Source organism: Ambystoma mexicanum, chromosome 10, assembly GCF_040938575.1.
Source record: "Ambystoma mexicanum isolate Mex_15411 chromosome 10, UKY_AmexF1_1, whole genome shotgun sequence".
In the NCBI taxonomy this organism is placed as follows: domain Eukaryota; kingdom Metazoa; phylum Chordata; class Amphibia; order Caudata; family Ambystomatidae; genus Ambystoma; species Ambystoma mexicanum.
In genome coordinates this window covers 1,203,556,281-1,203,575,517 of record NC_090932.1, presented here as the reverse complement: position 1 = coordinate 1,203,575,517, position 19,237 = coordinate 1,203,556,281, and the positions used below count along the sequence as shown (strand labels likewise).

Below are 19,237 nucleotides of genomic sequence, written 5' to 3'. Positions count from 1 at the left end.
TGGAAAGTCTGAAAAAGACAATCCTGTGTCATTGCACTAAAGGTTCTGTGTGACACACAGTAAAAAGATGTTGACTTTGGAGTAGGTGAGGCTCCACAGTCTATGAACACAAACATGTAAAACACACAGCAAAACACATTTAAGAGTGGGAAAAAAGGCTCACACTCTTACCAGGTGAAAAAAATAAATCCTAGAAATCGAGCAAAGCTGCTGAGCGACTCACTAGGTAAGGTAAATTAGCCATTCTGGAGAATTTTTCCTAACAAGGTCAAAAACTGTTATTAGTCGAAATGTTTGTTTTTCTTCTGAGTGCATTTGTAAACTCTGTTTAATTTGCAAGGTGGATAATAAAGAACAATGTCGACTTGTAAGGAAGGCATGGTATCAGCAGTAGACACAGACACAGTAGATGCATGTTTTGAAAACCTTTATTTTGTAGTTTACTTAACGGACCCTAACTATAAAATGGGAGTAGTCTTGACTATTAAATGAGCAAAAAACGAGTCCAAGTCAATCTAGCCAAAATAAAAAAGGCCTTTACTACAAAACCTAACATTGCCCTCGTTCTCAAATGACACATGTGAAAAGGGAATACAAAAAAGGAAAACATGTGTCTTAAAAGAAATGTCAGAATGGCCTAGGTAAGAGCTGCCTTCCCATGTTCAGAAGCACAGGGTCTCGAGAGCATCTTATAAGGGATAGGTGGATGACACGGTTCTATCATTCTTGCACACTCTGGCATGCTGGTAAAAATCAGCAGTTCATGCTTGGGCTTCAAGCTTTTAACAGTCTAATCAATTCAATAGGCATCATCAGCTTTACCACAAATACACAGTTTTGTTCTTGGCTTTCACTTTGCCACTATTCAACACAGACTTCCCTCTGCCAAGCTTCAGCCTGTCTTACTTTTCATATTCAACTCTTCACTTCACACAGTTCAGCACAGGCTTCCCTCTGCCGGGCTCCAGCCTGTCTTTCTCTTTGTGGGGGTCCCCTTCCCCACGTTCTATCCTTATTTCCTTTTTACTGTTGAAGACTTTTGAAACTGCAAGGATTTTACGTAGATCTCTGCATGACCACTTTAACCTCCTTTTCAACAATTTGACACTCAACATTCTTCACAACACCAATGCTCCTTGGTACTTGTAATTTCCTTGATTTCTTTCTGTATGCTCTCTTGGCATCTTTCAAAGTTCTCACACTACACCAATATTTCTTGCTACTTGTAGTTTTACTTCTACCCTCTTGGCATCTTTCAAAGTTCGCACGCAACACCAATGCCTCTTGGTATTTGTAGTTTTACTTTTGCCCTCTTGGCATCCTCCAAAGTTCATGTCCTCTTCAGTTTTGTTCTCTTGGTGGTTTTTAAAGTTCATATAAATTTCTTTTCACTCAATCAAATCTTGTTCGGCATTGCAGTTACTTTCTTGCTTTCGCTTCCCGCTTTTCATAACTCAGAACATTTCACAGAGACTTTTGAATGTGGGATCCCATTTTGCAGGACCACTCTGTTACTTTGTTTATGTTTCACAGTCATTCAATCATTGTTTTCTGCATTGCGTGTTTTACCAGAACACGCTCAACCTCCAACTCCTGTTACATGCCTATTTTGCTTTTAACACAAACCATGCTTTTATATGCCTTCCATAACTCACTGTTCATGTTAATTGGGCTTCTGTCTTCAATGCTTTTCTCATAGCAGTCAAGGCCGTTACCAACACCTCCTCTGCTCCTCACCAACTCCGCCATTCACCTGGGAGGGTAGCAAGCTGCCTGGAAGCACTTTAAAGGTTTCTCTTTTCTACTCATTGTTTTACATTACAGCTTCCCGAAAGGATGGAATTCTCGCCTGGCTCTCTCTCTCGTTCTCCACCGCAGCCGATCAGCCCCTTGGCCTTCCAACTTCCATAGCCTGATTCACATAAGCGCCGGCCCCAAAGAGCTGCTCCTTGTTCATCTTCCTCGGCTCAGTAGTGTTGTAAATGTTAAGTGGGGAGGAATTATAGGAGTTTCCCATAAAATAAGCAGGGATAGGGGTTAAATGTGTTAGGGAAAAAGGGGAATACCATGGCTTCACCCCCACTCCCTGAGGACGCCCTACCCAGGTGATCCTCCCTCTCTTGTCCACCCCCAAGGGTGGGATCCAAAAGCAATGGCCTTTCCCTGGCCACCTGAGGACATAATCCCCGAGGACTAGGCCGTGAAACACCCTCTGGTTTTCCACGCACTGGAAAGCAAAAACTTCACCCACTGTGATATGATTGCATTCAGATAGTGGCTCCAGGCTTTGGCTTGTGGATACTTCTGGTTAGGGTGCGCATTAGTTGGTAGCAGGTCATGCCCTGTGGATTCTGTGGTTAGGGGACAGAACACAGGCCAGGGTCGCAGGCCATGTCCCATTCACACTACAAACCAGGTGTGGCTTTAGATGTGGAAAAATACATTGTGACAAACGTCATCAAAGTCACTCACATCCACATAAATGTTTATTAAGATTCTCATAGAAACATACATATAAATATACCTGAAATAAAACCTTCACATGTCCAGTAGTAAAAACGTTTAATCAAAAGGCATTAATATTCAGGCTTAAAAACGTAAAACAGCAGTCAATTTGCCAGTTAAGGTCTTAACGCCTCCTGTGACGCATTGTTAAAGATGTCACATGTGACCTCAAAATTGATATCAGAAATTATATTGTTGATGACATCAAAGGTTATGTACATTTATTTTATTAGACCTTTGAAATGTGATTTATTACAACTGCGAAATTGTCTCAAAACAAGAGGGTTGGAATAATGGGCCAATGACAGTCACTGTTAAGCCCTTAGGCTGCATTCCAAATCCTCATATGGAAGAGGAGGGGCCAGCAGAGGGGAGAGAGGTCCCTTAAAGTCAGTGTCTTGGTCATTAACAAATAAGTCCAAAGGCTGCTTTCCAGATCCTGGCAAGCAAGGGGAAGCACTCCATAGTCCAATAAGGTGAAAAAACAAAGCGAAAATGGAGGTGAGGGCCATGTTATCTACATTACATCTGTTCTAGAAAACACGACCATGGAATTAAGCAGAGGTTACAGTATATGCCCGAGAGCATGTACACAAATATAATCGGGGTAGGGGCTCACAATATAACAGCACATTCTGGATATAATACCTTATTAATGAGCTCAGTCATCATTCATTAAGTTGACCCCTAATTCATAAATGGTTTAGGAGACTTGGGGAGATAAATGCCATTAAGACTGCCCTATCAGGGCATCCCATTCACATCTAGTGCTTTTCTCCCCACCAAGCACCACACAAAACACAATCACCTTTACATTCATAACCAGAAAGATCACCCCGTGAAACAAAGCCGGGATGCTAATTGGACAGGGATCCTCGTCTGCAACCCATGCCTAGTTTGTCATCAATGCTGCACTGCACAGGTGAAACTGTTCTGACAGCTCCATTCTCTCATCCCCCTCAGAGCTAAAATGCAGTTATCTCAGAATGGTGAAAATTCAAAATAGACTATATAAATGTCCTGCAGTCTTCGTAAAAAAATATCCACTGAAATATAGAAGAGTCAAAATAATGCAGCCACACTTTAAAAAAGCACAGCATCCCTACGACCTGCCTTCAAGCAATGGTTGTTAACTGAACAGCACATTTCCTGTAAAGCACTGCTCTGCAAGGCGACTATGCAATACGCCCATAACATCTATGTGATATATTCAGAGACATAACCCCACTCACTGCATTTGTTCCAGCAACTCCCATCTCCTGGCTCATCCAGGAGATAACCCTGCATCCCTGGGGGCCAATTCCTTCCTAATGCGTTTTGAGAAGCTTTACAAGACTGCAAACCACCCAACCTTACACAAAGTCTTAAAAAACCCTCTTGACACCAACCATTGCCCTGTTATCTGCAACGCTGGTGACACTGTTCCAACCTGTGTTACGTTACACCTATGCTATTAGTTACTAAAAATTGGTTCATTTGAAGTTTGTTTTTTGTGACATGTTCTAGGATTTAACTCTCTACAGGGCATATGAAGAGCCTTCATGTTATGGCAAGATATATTAGAGAAGAATTTAATTTCGATCATTATATAATGAGGGCCATTACTTAAGTTAAACGCATTCTGCAAAATAGTATCATTCTGTTTTTTGCTTGACCTTTAACCTCATTTTTCACAGTGAATGCATGTTAATATTAATGTTAATTGAATGTATAGAGTGCACTTTCACCACAGGGGTATCAAAGCGCTACCCGACAGCAAGGCATGAGGGAAGAACGGATTTAGAATATATACGTTTGTGGGGCATGGTGGAATACCAGATGGTTAGGTAGTGAACACATAGTGCAAGGTAGAGAATTCCAAAGAATGGTGGCCGCCGCTAAGAAAGCACAGCCCCCAATCTGACAGAGCATGACCCTGGAGACTTGCAGAAGGCAGGCCTTCCACAGAACGTAGGACATGTCCCGGTACATACAGATAAAATATAGGTAGGCACTAGGTTATGGGACTATAACCACTGCACATTATTATCGCTCTCTGAAACACCTGTGTATGAGCGCGATATAAATAAAATATCATATCATATATCATATCATTACCAACTGGGGCGGGGGACGCAGCCAGTTAGGTTCTGTGGGTCGTGGCTTGAAACCTATAATCTCAGCCGCGTTCCACAGAACACGCAGGCTGCCTCTTCCACCGTGGGCCACCATGTTTCTCCCACCCACCCTCCCCTAAAAAAAATGGTTCTTTTTAAATCCCATACACCTCCCCACTTACCTGACGGATGCAGTGGTGGTGAAGCCTGCCACCACAGCAGCAGCAGTTTCCCTTTTCCGACCGTCATGGTCATAGAAGAGGGGCTCCGTACGTAGCACCGCCTTCTATAACCATGGTGGCCATCTTGGTAAAGTAATTTCCCTCATTCAATAGGGTGCATGCAGCATCCCATTGAATGAAGGAAAATACATTTTTAGCACTTTTAGCACCCCGGGGTGCAAATAGCATTAATCCCCCGTTCCTGCTTGATGCCCTTGTTACAGGCTCTCGCTGATAACTTGGGCTTCCAGGCCGTTACCCCATTCCAGACCCTGGAACGGGGAATTAAGCCATATTATTGAATGCATATCTGGCTTCAAGTGGAACGTTATGTTTATCACTGCTGTCTAGGGTCCTGATCAAAGAGGAGTCATCAACTCCCCTTCAGAAATTGCTTTAAGTATATTCAAAGTAAAAAAAAAAAGATACTTTGCAGAGTTCTGTTAAGCAAGTTCCGCCAAAACATTACAAATTGATCAGGAAGAGAGACTGGTTCCTTAACATCATTAAGTGGTGACCTTTAAAATCGCGCAGTCTCCTTGACAGCGAGAGATGACAGAGGAAGGCATTGCAGACGGATGGCGCTGCCCGGGAGTAAAATCAATGGCTTCATCGAGGTGTGGATTCCCAGTGCTGCTCGCGTCCCTGGGCCTCCGTTGCCTGCCTTTCCCAGCACATTGCTTTTCTTTACTGCGGGATAAATTCCATTTGGCACGCAAGATTAATTCTCAGAGTGCCATGTCAATTTTTACGAGTCCGCGACAAGTACAATTGGGAAAGAATAATGATGCCAAGAGGAATTCATTTCAATTTGCTTTTAAAAATTATTGGTCATGCCAATAAAGCAAGAACTGGGACCTGTCAGTAATTTCTCAGACGTTTACACAAATCATTGGAGTGTTTTTGTGTTTCAATTCTTCATGTAATTTTGGATCATTTGGTAGTTTCAATATTCCCTCTCGCATAGATTTGCGGCATTCATTGTTCTTTTCACCCTCCTCTCTGTTGAAGACGAGGCTGAACTCTTGTCTGATTTGAAGGCACGACTAGTGCATTCTCTATGGACATGGACAGCTGCTTTACCGTATGAAAATTCCCACAAATCAATTTTCAGGAAATGTTAAGCTAACGTCTTCCGTAAGGCCAATAACCAACCTCTGTAATCAGAGCAATTCTGCGATGCAAGGTAAGAGGAGAGAATTGTCTCTTACGCTGGAAAGGCCCAACTGCACTTTGGCGGGGTGCGTTAGGTCACGTGGCCTCGCCCGGTCCTGTGCAGCTCAGAGCACTTTGCTTTGATTTGGTTTCTAAGTTTGGTCTAATGGACCAAGAGCATCGCTCGAGACTCTCTCAGTGGTGGCTGACAGAGCTTTCACAACCGCTCAGCTCTGGCCATTCTCCATGAATCCATTAGGCCAATTTACTCTGATCGATGGAAGAAGCTGTATGAATATGGATATTGTGTGCAAATGTATTACACAATTGCAAAGGGACATGCAATTGCAGTTCTGCATCACAATATATGTGTGCATATATTTTAGAATCGTGCAAATTATGTTTGGCTATTGCTAATTTTGTTCATTGGTCAGTTAGAGGTAACGCTCTTGCTGTCACAAGGACAGGTGTTTACCGGTTGCTCGAAAAGGAACAGGGAGTCAAGACAGTAAGACCTGAGCCTGCATGATGCAAGGATAAAGGACATATCCAGGCAGATAGGGGTTTTGCAAATTAAAATGGGCCAGTCAGAAAGGTAAAGTATTTGGTAAAGCATTCAAATGAGAAGCAAGCATGCTACTAAATGAGGGTCTATGATTAAATATGTAAAGTTATTTTAAAATGCTGGATCAAAGAAATATATGCTCAACAATTCAAACTGTCTTACTTTCAACCAGCAGACTGGCACATTAAAAAACAATAATCCAGAAGTGTATGGACCGGAATCATACTAATTTCAGACTAGGCCCATCTAGGATGAATTGGATGTAAACATTGATTAACAACAGGGTCTCAATTCAATTTGAATGATTGTAAACATTTGGATCTGAAACTCAGAATGGTCCAACCAATCCTAACTCTGTATAAAGCGGCTTGATTAGATAAGCAGATGTTGTGGCTGGACCAGGCTGTTTGCATTTCCTTTGTTTTTTTACTCAATTTAACTTGACTTTTTTGTTGTTTTAACCTGTCGCATTATTCAGAAATTAATGATTCAACATTACTGAAACCAATAGGAGTCTACTGTTCCGACGGGTTTAAACTGCTTGAAATCACAAGCAAGGCACATCATGCATTTTAAGGTACCGTTTGAATCTTTTCATGAGTCGGATCTATAAGGGATTGACTTATTCTCTATGATTCAATTTAATTATTCCAGACATGAATAAAGTTGAGAACTGCAATGCTCTTGCACACTTAGTTTAGAATCCATTTGTACAAACTGTGAGTCTGCTAAATTTTCATGGGTTTTACTTGGTCATGATGGCATTGGATATGGTGGCAACTTCTAAAGCGCAATCTCGCCTGGCTACAGCCTAATCCCTAGATCTATCATAGCTGAGGTACAGAGGGCACTTGACACGTTGCAACCTTTCCGGGCTCTCAGCTTTAATATTACATGTTATAAGGAACTGACAGGGAGTACATATTTAGTCATGCCAAGAACAGATGGTGTTTCCTTACATGTCATGTATGCAGCAGGGGAAAAAGCAAATTCAAATCTGAGGGGAGGTGGCCATAGCAAGATAGTCTGAAGGGGGTGCTAAAAGAACAACCATGCCATGTTCACCATCCACTGTCACCAGCATGCATACTACACCTAAACATACTTCAAATGTCCTCCCATTCAGAGCTCCGCCTCCTCGGACTGTTAGATACATTCCTGCCACTTTCCCTTTTCCACAATTCTATTGCAGGCTTGGCTAGGCACCAGCAGGCTTTCTATTGCACAGTTCAATTCATGATTTCCAGTATTACAAGAACATGGTGTGTGCCAGGTGCAGTACAAAGCCTTCTGGTGGCTAACCATGCCGGTGGAACAATTGTGGAAAAGGGAAAGTGGCAGGAATGTATCAAAAAGGATGCTGTCTCTCCAACATTGCTACCTGGATGGTCACCCACTTCCTAAAACTCAACCCATCTAAAATGGAATGCCTCCTCATCGGACCTTCTCAAAAACAAACCTGACCTCACCGCTGGATCAAAGAACTCACCACAGACAACCCACACATATCCCTCTCCACATCAGTCAAGTGCCTAGGCTTCACCATTGACCACACCTCTCCTTCACACACCACATAGTTGTCATTACCAAAACATGCAAGCTACAGCTCATATGCAAGCTGAGGCACATCCCTCTCCCTTACTACTTTTGTACCACAGAGTAGGTATGAGTTCTATCCAAGCTGTACTATGAACATGCTATCCTCACTGAACTCCGCAACAACACTCTCACCCCTCCCCCGCAAGCCACACAGAATGGTGCACCAAGACTCATTCAACACCTACCAAAGCACTTACACATGACCCCAGCTCTCACTCAGCTCTCTTCCAGCTCCCATTCTTCCCAATACCTCAGAGGATTACTTTCAAAGGACTGTGCATCAATTTAAAAGCCATCCAGCTCAAAATCCCACCCGACCTTTGCAACAAACTGAAACCCATTACCTGCACGAACACCAGACAAAGCACTCAGGCCTGATTTACAAAAGCATTTTCCAATGGTACAATAGCACTGAAAAACACTTTGTAAATCAGGCCCAGTATCTCATATGCATTATATTGTGTTGACCAACCTGCACTCGAAAACAAGCCTTTACACAAAAGGCACCCAGAGCCTATTACGTCCTCCGAATATACATCCAGACTGCACCTGAAATCACCATCTTCGACAAAAGCCTTTAAACATACCTCATATACCCCGTACTTAAACCAGCCAGACCAACCCCCCGCTATCTTCTTTCTATCCTAATCTTACAGTCCTATTCTGAAGATTGCAACTTTGTGTTCACCTCCTTCCTTTTGAAATGTGTACGGTGCTCCGAGACCCTCTAGGGAGGGCCAGCAGTGTATACAGGTTTGAATAAAATAAAATTAAAATAAGCGTAATCTTCCACCACTTTCCACTGTCATCGTTAAAGTTGCAGCCATTTCGTCATCTTTTGCCTAGGTGTGGATTTTTGATCCGTACATCTTCTCCCAGCATATGTGTGACATTGTATTTTGCATGAGCTTGAACCACCTATGTGTAGTTGTTCATTTGCTCCAAATGTGCATAGAACACAAGTCCAGAAGCACACATATTCATTCATAAGCCTGTTTATTATCAACTGCCCTGGACAGTCCCTTCTGATGGAGACCCGCTTGGTCCATGGCCCTATCAATACAAGAGGAATGTGAGGCACTGCCATACATTCACCACCACCCTCCCCATCCCCTGCCTGTGATTGGACTGGGAGCACCATTGAAAGCTCTGATTAGGCAATAACAATCTCTTTCCTAAGACGTTCTAGTCTTTGTCCCTCCTTGATATGCCAGAAGCCTCAGTGCAGGATGTTGAAGCTGCTTACTGTGGTGTATAGGAAAGTGTTCACATACACCCGTGTTGTGTATATGAACACTTTTATTGAAAGCGAGCAGCTTTAACGTTGCATCCTGCAACGTTGAAGCTGCTCGCTTTGGTGTAAATGAAAGTGTTCATATACACTCGTGCGGTGTATATGAACACTTTCATTTACACCAAAGCAAGCAGCTTCAACGTTGCAGGAACGTTTAAGCTGCTTGCTATGGTGTACATGAAAGTGCCCATATACAACAAGGGTGTATGGACACTTCCATTTACACCAAACAAGGCTTCTTCTGGCACTCCTCCAGTTTAACGGCACCAAAAGGGTACCATAAATGTGCGCTAGTTCAGCGCACATATTAAACTGGAGGAGTGCCACAAGAATAGGCTTCCAAAAATCCAGTTTACGAATGTGGCGGTTGCTAGGTTGGTTTCCAACCCATCCTAGCAACCGCCACATGTATTCCAAAAGTGGCGCATTCCTTAAAACTTCGGAAGAATGTGCCACCTTTTGGAATAGGTCTTAAGTACCGAAAAGGTTGTTAAGCCTTTTAATGTCCTTTTCGGTACTTAACACCTACATGAGAATTGGGTCCACAAGAAGCCTTGTTTGGTGTAAATGGAAGTGTCCATACACCCGTGTTGTATATGGACACTTTCATGTACACCAAAGCAAGCAGCTTCAACGTTGCTGCAACGTTGAAGCTGCTTGCTTTGGTGTAAATGAAAGTGTTCATATACACCACACGAGTGTATATGAACACTTTAATTTACACCACAGCAAGCAGCTTCAACATCCCGCAATGTTGAAGCTGCTCACTTTGGTGTATAAGAACTGTGTTCTTGGCAGCATTTTCATTCAATAACGATTCCCTTGTTATTTAACGAAAATGCTGCCGAGATTCTGCATTCCCACTGTTTCCATTAGAAACAGGCGGATTACAGCAAAAGCACTGTCGTGCTTTGCGAAGACGCCCAGGCCCACATGAGAATAGCAGTGCTGTCTGGGCGTCAAGAAATGGCGCAGTGAGTCGTGCTATTTAGCACGCTCACTGTGCCACGATGAGAATCGGGTCCTCAGTCCAAATCATTTCCATTGGTAAACAATAAGAAACTGATCTAAAGTCGCAAATAGGTTCTAATGGGAAAACAATGGTTACAGCATTGTGGAAAGTGTAGGCCCTTGTTGTAACCTTGTCTTCCCACTCTTCCCAAGTCTTTATTATACTTAACACAATCCATGCTGCCTATTTTGGATGTGTTCATTGTATTTGGGAAAAATGCAGGTGGGAAAAGCAGTATAACTGAAATCAGAATCTCTCCATAAATCTCCCATGGGGATCTCAGGAAAGATTGTGGTACCATCCACTCTGGAATGCTGGAGCTACATATGGGATGCATGAAAAAGGGAGAGATATAGATGTTGTGCCTCCCCTGCACGAGGCATGTTGCTTTCAGTGGCAGGGCATGTTACATCTGTGCAGCCTTATTTTGATACCACTGCATAGCTTACTTTCGTTCGCACGCCAACATTGTTTTTTACGAACCTTACTGTAAAACAGTGCAGCTCTGTCAGCCTTCTAATCTATTGGAAGAGCTGGTTGCCTTTAGATTTTGCAAGGTTCCCAAGAGCATTTCTGAAATTAAACCAATCTCTGAAAGAAATATTGCAATCCTCTGCTATGAACAACAACCAATTTCGTTTAAGGTAGGATATTCTGCAATCACGTTCTCCACGTTCTCGCCAATCAGCGATAGGCTGGCTCATTGTTGATATTCCCGAATATTTCTTTTAAGTTCTTAGCGCAGGTGATTAATTTATTAGTATTGACTCTAGTGATACCTATAAACCAACACTCTTATTAGAGTACAGATAGGAAAAATGGCATATGAGGAGGGACTGAAAGCTTGTAGGTGTTGTTTGGTTATTTTGCCACCTATTGACTGCACATGGACATTGAAATCCCTGCGGCATTCCCACCCACTTCTTGCCCCTCCCAAACCAATGTAATACAATAAAGAGCAAGATGATACGTGTTGTTTACTTGCCTCCAACCCCCTCACACAGGAACTCTATAAGGATTTCCAGCATCACTAGTCCTGAAAAAATGGACCGTCTGCTATAACTGATTTACACAAATGTATAACAAGTTTATTATTCAAATAATTCAAACTGAATTTAAACAAAAAACACTACCCTCACCTAACACAGTGTACTAAACATTAAAAAACAAATATAAAACAAATATAAAACATCAGATAACTTATTTATACGACACAGAAGATATCACATAACACACACAAAAAAAAAAAATAATAATCTCAATGTGTCACTAAAACAACAAGCATCCCAACATGTTTCTGTTCTTAACTGCCCAGTTCAGGCGAACATTCTTCAGGGGATAAATTTAAAAGCATCCACTAATCTCTTCCACACCGTGTTGAAAGGGTAGATTCAGGCACCCAAGAGGGTAAAAGGAAAACAACCTCCAAGCCTGTAAAAATAAAGGAAAGGAGAAACCTAATGAGTTCCAAAGAGGGAAGGAAGTACTACAAAATGTAAACGGAGGCATGGCACAGGGATTATGCCACACTCACAAGGGTCCCAAAGGGCACCCGCAGATTTACCTTTAAATGGTGAAACTTCAAAGCACGTCACAGGATGACAAATTTGCTGGTTTCCCTCCAAATGAGAAATCAATACTTCAACAAAGCGTCACAGTCCGCTAGAGTATCGCCACACATAAGTAAGACAAAACCAATACACAGAGACCACATGCTCTGTTATATCCAGAAATCACACTGGCTTCAATACCACTGCACATAAAATCAAGGCTCCAAATAACAAAGTGAATTACCTCCACAAATGTAGGGATCAAGACTGCAATTCACAATTCAGTAATGAACAAGTTGAAATGGAAACATCCATACGATCAAGCAATAAAGTACAAGAGTCAATCTGGAAGCAATGGGAACATAACAGTAAACACCATTTATCTGGCATTACCAAAACCTCAGCTAACAACATGCCGTCAACATGCACTAGAGGGCAAACAGAAGGGGGTGCTTATATTTCACACACGTGAGGAGACCATGCATTATCTAATGTGTAAAGACAACTACTCAGCGTCCATGCTGTCCAACCTCCACAACGTAAAAGAAACGCGGAAAATGGATAGCCACACAACATGTGTAAAATAAGTGTAAAATAAAGTACCCCAACCACCAAATAATGCAAAAGGTGTCGCGACATGGAGACAATATCATGCACAGAGTCACATCCAAAGGCGAAATGCTGGTAGCGTGCTCACCTAAACACACGGAGGGGTTTATTCACTCCACTTGCAGCATTCAAACATACTCATCCAGCACTCGATTCAGAGGAGCCATGGCTGCTGCACAATCTCAAAGCGTCTATGGTTGCGCAGCAACACAAAGAAAGGACTCTGTTAAAGCGTCTATGGTTGTGCGGCAACACAAAGAAAGGACTCCACTTCTCGAAGTTAATCAGGAGTACAACAACCAAGGGGGCCATATTGGAACAGACCCAGGATCAACTGGTGTAGAGGAGTTTAGTGGACACTCAGCGCATCAAAAAGATGTAAATTGCACTAACTTCATCAATTGAACTAAAAACCAAATTGTTCACCAAAATTGGGTGCCCACATGGTATATGCATCACACAATGTCCAAAATTATATTTGGCTAACCAAATGCCAATCAATGCTTTCATTGAGCCCTAGCACATTGCTTTGTAATTTGAAAATTATTTTTTGCTCTATATTCAATAATTTTCGATCTGTTTCAATTTTGGTATTTCCATGCACCTTTTTCAAAATCAGCCATGTGAAGTCATTGAAACCATGTTTCTTTTCAATAAAATGTTTCACAAGAGGGGCAGTTATCACTTGATTCTTGATACAGCTGCGATGTTCCACCATTCGAACTTTACATTGCCTATTTGTTTTTCCCACATAATGTAGGCCACATGGACAGGTGATCAGATATACAACATTAGCTGTGTTACAATTCGTCATTTCAGTGAAGACCCACTTAACATCAGGTAGAATTTGCAATAATCTAGTTTATTTTGTTTGTCCACACATGCTGCAATTCCCACATGGAAAATGTCCTTTTACTTCAGGCAAACCCCACAGTCTAGTTTGCCTAACTTGTGGTATCTGCATTTCTGTCACATCATTTCTGACCAGAATATTTCGTAAATTCTGGCTTTTTCTGAAAGCCACTAGGGGAGGCAACACTTCTTTACCACGATATATTTTCTTCCAAGTTTTCATCACAATGTTTTTGATTTTGTAGGACAAATTTGAGAAAGTATTAACAAATACAGTGCCCATCTTTTTAATTGGCCTACTACTTTTCTCCAAAAGTGCCTCACGATTGTTATTGTAAGCTCTTTTTGAAGCATTTCTTATAACTCTAGGCGGATAGCCTTTGGCCAACAACTTGTTGGTCAATACATCCGCACTTCGGGCAAAATCATCTTTAAGACTACTATTGCGCTTCAGCCTCAAAAATTGTCCAAATGGCAAATTGGTCTTTAAATGTTTAGCATGGTGGCTATTGAAGTGCAATAAAGAGTTCTTATCAGTAGTCTTATTATAGGGCTTCACTTTTAAAGAACCATTGTGATGGAAAATGGTGATGTCTAGAAAATGAGTCTCACAATCACATATAGACCCAGTGAATTTCAGAAACCGATTTTGTTGGTTAAGCCATGTCACAAAACAATCTGCCTCTTCTCTTGAGCCATCCCATATGATCAAAACACAAACTCCTAGGATAATTTTGTGCTAGCTTTTTTTAGCCTTACCATCAGATATTGTTCTTAAAGTGCCTACCAGTGTATTTTCAAAGAAGTATTCTGAGAGTGAATTACTTAATTGGTGCTGTATATGGGTCATTGGTGTAATAAAAATGTCTTAACTACGTTGGCCTTCAGCCACTCAATTCATCAGCAGTATGCATGGCTGGCACTGAAGTCCTGTTGAAAAGAATCATTGTCAAAGGCAACAGTTTTGGCTTCTGTACAAGTATTAGGCATTTGCCCGGCACTGATAATTTATGCCCACGCACTTGCACCATTGTTCAGCTACTACCATTGATGGCCATTTAATACCACTACAGCAGTGTCTGACAAATTGATTTCACATGCCTACACAACAGCCAACACGGTTGGCATTGCCGATAGCTGTCTTTCTATGGCTTCCTTTATTACTCATGCTATATGCTTTGGATAGCGACAGAGTGATGTTGCTGTTTTGTCTGTACTTTATCTAGTTGATATGTTGAACAATTTCCTCGGGGTCTTGTTCACATTTTTTAGATGTATATTTTTAAATAAAACAAATAAGTCAAATCGGTTTGTCCAGTCAGTCTGCACACTGAAATTGATATATTATGGAAACTTATGGATTATATCAGGTGCAAGTCGTCTCCATACCAATTTGCGACCAAGATTCCTCCCATGAAATGTGTGTACTAGTAACTGGGCGGGTTATGCTATTTAGGATTGGCTAATCTGTAAATCAGAAAGAGAGGACGAATATCATTGTTGACTTGTTTTTGCCCTGTCCGAAATGGTCTCGTCCTGGTGCTGAACGCAAATAATGTTGCCACCGTGCTGGGGGCTTTAGATTTTTGGGAAATCCCTAAATGTCAAGAGTATTTGCTGTCACAAGCTTTCTGACAAAGGCTGGAATTGCCGGAAAGAATATCTTAAATGATAGTTCTGTGATCTAAGTTTGGTATCTACCTGATTTGTGTTACATATGATGCAACTCTGTGACATGTTTTATCTTTTTAACCATGATTGTGTGTTTATACGTTTACAGAATGATAAATATGTATGACATATGTTGAACACTATATTTGCTAATGGAAATTGTGCTTTTATGGTTGTTAACCGAAATAAAGCAGTCAATCAATATGTAATGCATTCAGCACTGCTGGACAATTAGACAAGCAATGCAGTTTGGAAATGACCACTAGTCGAGTCAATTGCCGGGTAACAGCAGTGCAAACTACTAAAACAATTCCAACTAAACACGACAGCTTGTATTTGAATGTTAGCCGGCCTTTGTGCAACTACTCAACATAAATGACCATTGAGAAGCACCCAAGATTCGAGACCTGACAGACCCAATCAGCAAAGCACCAATTGAGACAGTACCCCTAAAATTACATCAAGCTCTGAACATACCATACACACCCGCCAGTAAGAGCAAATACTCACTCCTGACACACATCTCACATCACACATATATGCCAGCTCAGCCACCACACACATTACATACCAGAGCCTTAATTGTGTATGACATGATTCTCCCCTTAGGGTTATTTCCCCCCACGCCCTAAGGCTTTTCTTGTAAATTGTGATAAGAAGCCCTACTTATTTAAAATGTCTTTCATGGAATATCTCAGATATCCAATCCAAGACTGAAGACCCAGATTGGATTTTTTTAACTCAATTTCACATAATTACACGACGAGAAACCGTGGTTGGCAAAATTCCTGTGAAGGGCCCGGATATGCGTGTTACGCTATTCTGGCTTTAAAGGGGGACCAAGGGGTGTGAACATCGATTTAAATATCAGAATGACAGAGGTTGGTACCAGATGCCCTGATCTTCAACTGCTGAAGTTATGATTTCCCAATAGATAAATATGTTTAATGTTTACATTCACTAGTTTGGCTCAGTGCCGGATTATCCATTAGGACAGGTAGGCACCGGCCTATGGACCCCACTCCTTTTAGGGGCCCCGCGACAAAGGATAAAAATAAAGTGGTGCAGAAAATTAAAAACGCATTAAGGGGCCTCCACAGGGTTTGGCTGCTCATTTGCAGAAGCTGCTATCGAGGTCCTGTTTGCAACAGGGGGAAAAACCTGGACAGAAATGGTTGTGGTTGTTGGGGATTTTATTTCTCAATTAAAGCCCCAGAAATGCTTGGAGAATGTCCTAGAGGCGAGGATGGAGCTTGGTGAATTCCCAAGGCCTATGCACCAGTTACAAAAATCCGACATGAGCAGGCATTATAGCTGGTCACTATGTTTGCAGTGAGAGGCAGTGAGTTTTCAAGCCACAAATGGATGTATTGTAGGCGATGTACCAGTTAAACAGACCTATAGGCCCACTAGATCAACTACTCAACATAAATGAACATTGAGACACACCCACATTCCAAGGCCTCGAACACCAATTCAGCAGAGCACCAAATGGGGCTGTATCCCTAATAGTACATTAAGCTGTGTATCTGCTACCCCCTGCATGACACCAGACATACATCTCACCGTCCACTCATCCATCACACACATCACGTATCACAGCCATTGTGTCGTCCCAATCTCTCCCAAAACCAATTAAAAAAAATTAAAAAAAACAATTCCCACCTTTTGACTCATCCCCACAAATCACATGACATTCCCTAAAGGGATCTCTGCAAAGCAATACCTCCCCACTGTCATTCCAATTATCTTACTCAACACAAAGAAACATGCTCAATCCTGGCACTTGGACTTCACAGAACAACTGTCTCCCATGCCACCATCCACTGAAACCCACCACAACTGCAAGCTCACACAGGGTTCTTGGGCCAGGTGACCACGCCCACCCTCCCTATGGAAACCCCACACTCAGCAGAGCACAAGCTCCCACCTAATCAGGGTCTAGCGGATGTTTTCAAGAAGAAAGCCTGATTCATGGAACTGTGCAAAGTGTATTTCTGCAGTCTTAAGTCAGTGCAAAGTTCATTTTGTACTGAAAAAATGACTTTGCACTGCAAAAATACACTCTGCCAGTTCCATGAATCAGGGTTTGTGTCGGCATTGCAAAGTCATTTTTCCGACAGTGCAGTCATTTTGAATCATGCAAACAAATCCATCAATCGGGCCCCCTAAACTCCTACACCCCCTGTACGGATAAACCAACCAAAGTAGGCAACTGCACACTTCCACTCTAAGACAGCTGTCAATGCCAAGAGGCCATGTAAAGGTCAAATGTTATACTTTATAAATCCCACGTGGCAAAACATAACTATACATGATTGCAACACCCATTTGTAAAATCCCTACACTAAACACCATATTTGGCAGAAAAATGTAAATGTGGGGTGGGATCATCGCTCCAGAGCAGAGAAAAATCTGGCCAATAATGACTGTGCTGCATCAGGCCTGCACGGCGGAAAGGTCACGCTCAGCGTGCCTATCTACGTGCTATGTTTTGCCGCCATTATACTAAGCAGAACGATGCCTTTTTCTAAGCGGAAGCATATGAAAGGTGACCCATTCTTTGCATTGCACAATGGATTATGCGGCGTACAAAATAGATCTTTTCACTCTAACCCTGTGCTACAAATATTCCGCTGCGTGCACAGACCTCATGTTGCCTTTTTTAATGAAGGGTTTTACAGCATTATATAAAACGTCCCATTGCTCAAGTGTTAAATTCCCAAAGCACCATGGCATTTCAGAGATAGCCATGCACGGCCAAGGAACAAACGTTTCTAGAGGCAGATTCCAGCGGGTGAAAAAAAAAATGCGAATAATGGTGGCATGAAAGCGCACTTTCCTTTGTGTAAAAGGGGCAGTGAAAGAAGAGCCTGACATGCAAAAAGAGGAAGATAACGAGGCTGAAATACTGCTTCTATTAGCAAGGCCTGCTAAAAACAGGCTGATGCTTAAGGACAGGAAATGGAAACGTTCCTCTGCATCCCCTAAATCAATGTATTTTCTGAATGTAATATCTAAATATGCCTAACTCGCCTGCTAAAAGAATTCCCAAGCACATTACCAGCTCTCTTATTTTATTTGAAGTCCAATGTCTCTGTAATGCAGTTAGCGTGATCTAATCACAGAAAATGTAGCACGCAATTCTTGAAATAACCTAATTCTGTGGCAGGTACATGCATCTCGGAGCGCATTTTACCCACCTCTGGATTGCAAATGCGCGTCCTCAGGCCCAAGATGGAGGGTGCGTGGTGTTGTGCACAACAAGAACCCGTCTGATGTATGACTTTCACGTTCACAGACTCGAGTCGCTGAAAGAACAAGGACAGCTCGTGCTACTGCAGAAGAGGCGACGCAAAAACAAGTGTGCCGAGGTCAAGGGCCGGGAACAGAGGCCACATGTTGGAGGAAACGGAACACGGTAAGTCATTGAAGTGGCAGAAAATGCAGTTAGGGCTGCAGCAAAATTGTACAGAACCAAACAAGCCATGCATGGTGCGAAATGGCGATTTCGTCACTTGGTTTTCTGTACTGTGGTGGTTCTAACATTACTGAAATATAGCAGGGTTTTCTTCTTTCAGCTGCTAATTCACTCCAGCCCCCACTGTCTACACATCCACATGACGAAATAAATCACAAAACAGAGCTGAACAATGAACTGTTCAAAATGGCCGTCAAAAAAGCACGTCGCTGACCGAGCCCAACACCTGGCTTTCCTGACTTCAGATCCCGAAAACAACACACATCAGCCCCTCTAAGATTATCTGGAATTCATCAGGCCTTTGCCCCCATCATATGGCTTTCCTCTCCCTTGGATCTGCAGAGTGCTGTGACAGAGCTCATATGCTGTATTATAATAAAGCAATATGCCCCGAGCGGCGGGGAATTACCGACTCAGGTAATGCCCCGGGGCACATAGTTATAGGCCCAAGTGAAGCAAGGGCCTTAACGAAGGCCCAGGGGCATCACCAGAGTCGGTAATGCCCCCGCCGCGAGGGGCATTTAGCTATTAGTATCCCGGCCCGCAAAAACTGCGCGAGTGTGGTTGGGAGGGTGGAAGGGAGGGGTAGGAAAATAAATAAATAAATAAACATACCTGGGTCCCCGG

General features: G+C 42.4%; 1 protein-coding gene across 2 annotated transcripts in view; it reads left to right on the top strand.

The window, feature by feature from the left end:
- The window catches only part of LOC138492177 (reticulon-4 receptor-like), a 1,313,617-nt gene that overhangs the window by 620,365 nt on the left and 674,015 nt on the right, over positions 1 to 19,237 (top strand). For both annotated transcript variants that reach the window (XM_069619197.1, XM_069619196.1), the window contains exon 3: positions 18,431 to 18,550. The gene's annotated coding sequence lies outside the window, so the exon portion shown is untranslated. The remainder of the gene's footprint in view (positions 1 to 18,430; positions 18,551 to 19,237) is intronic.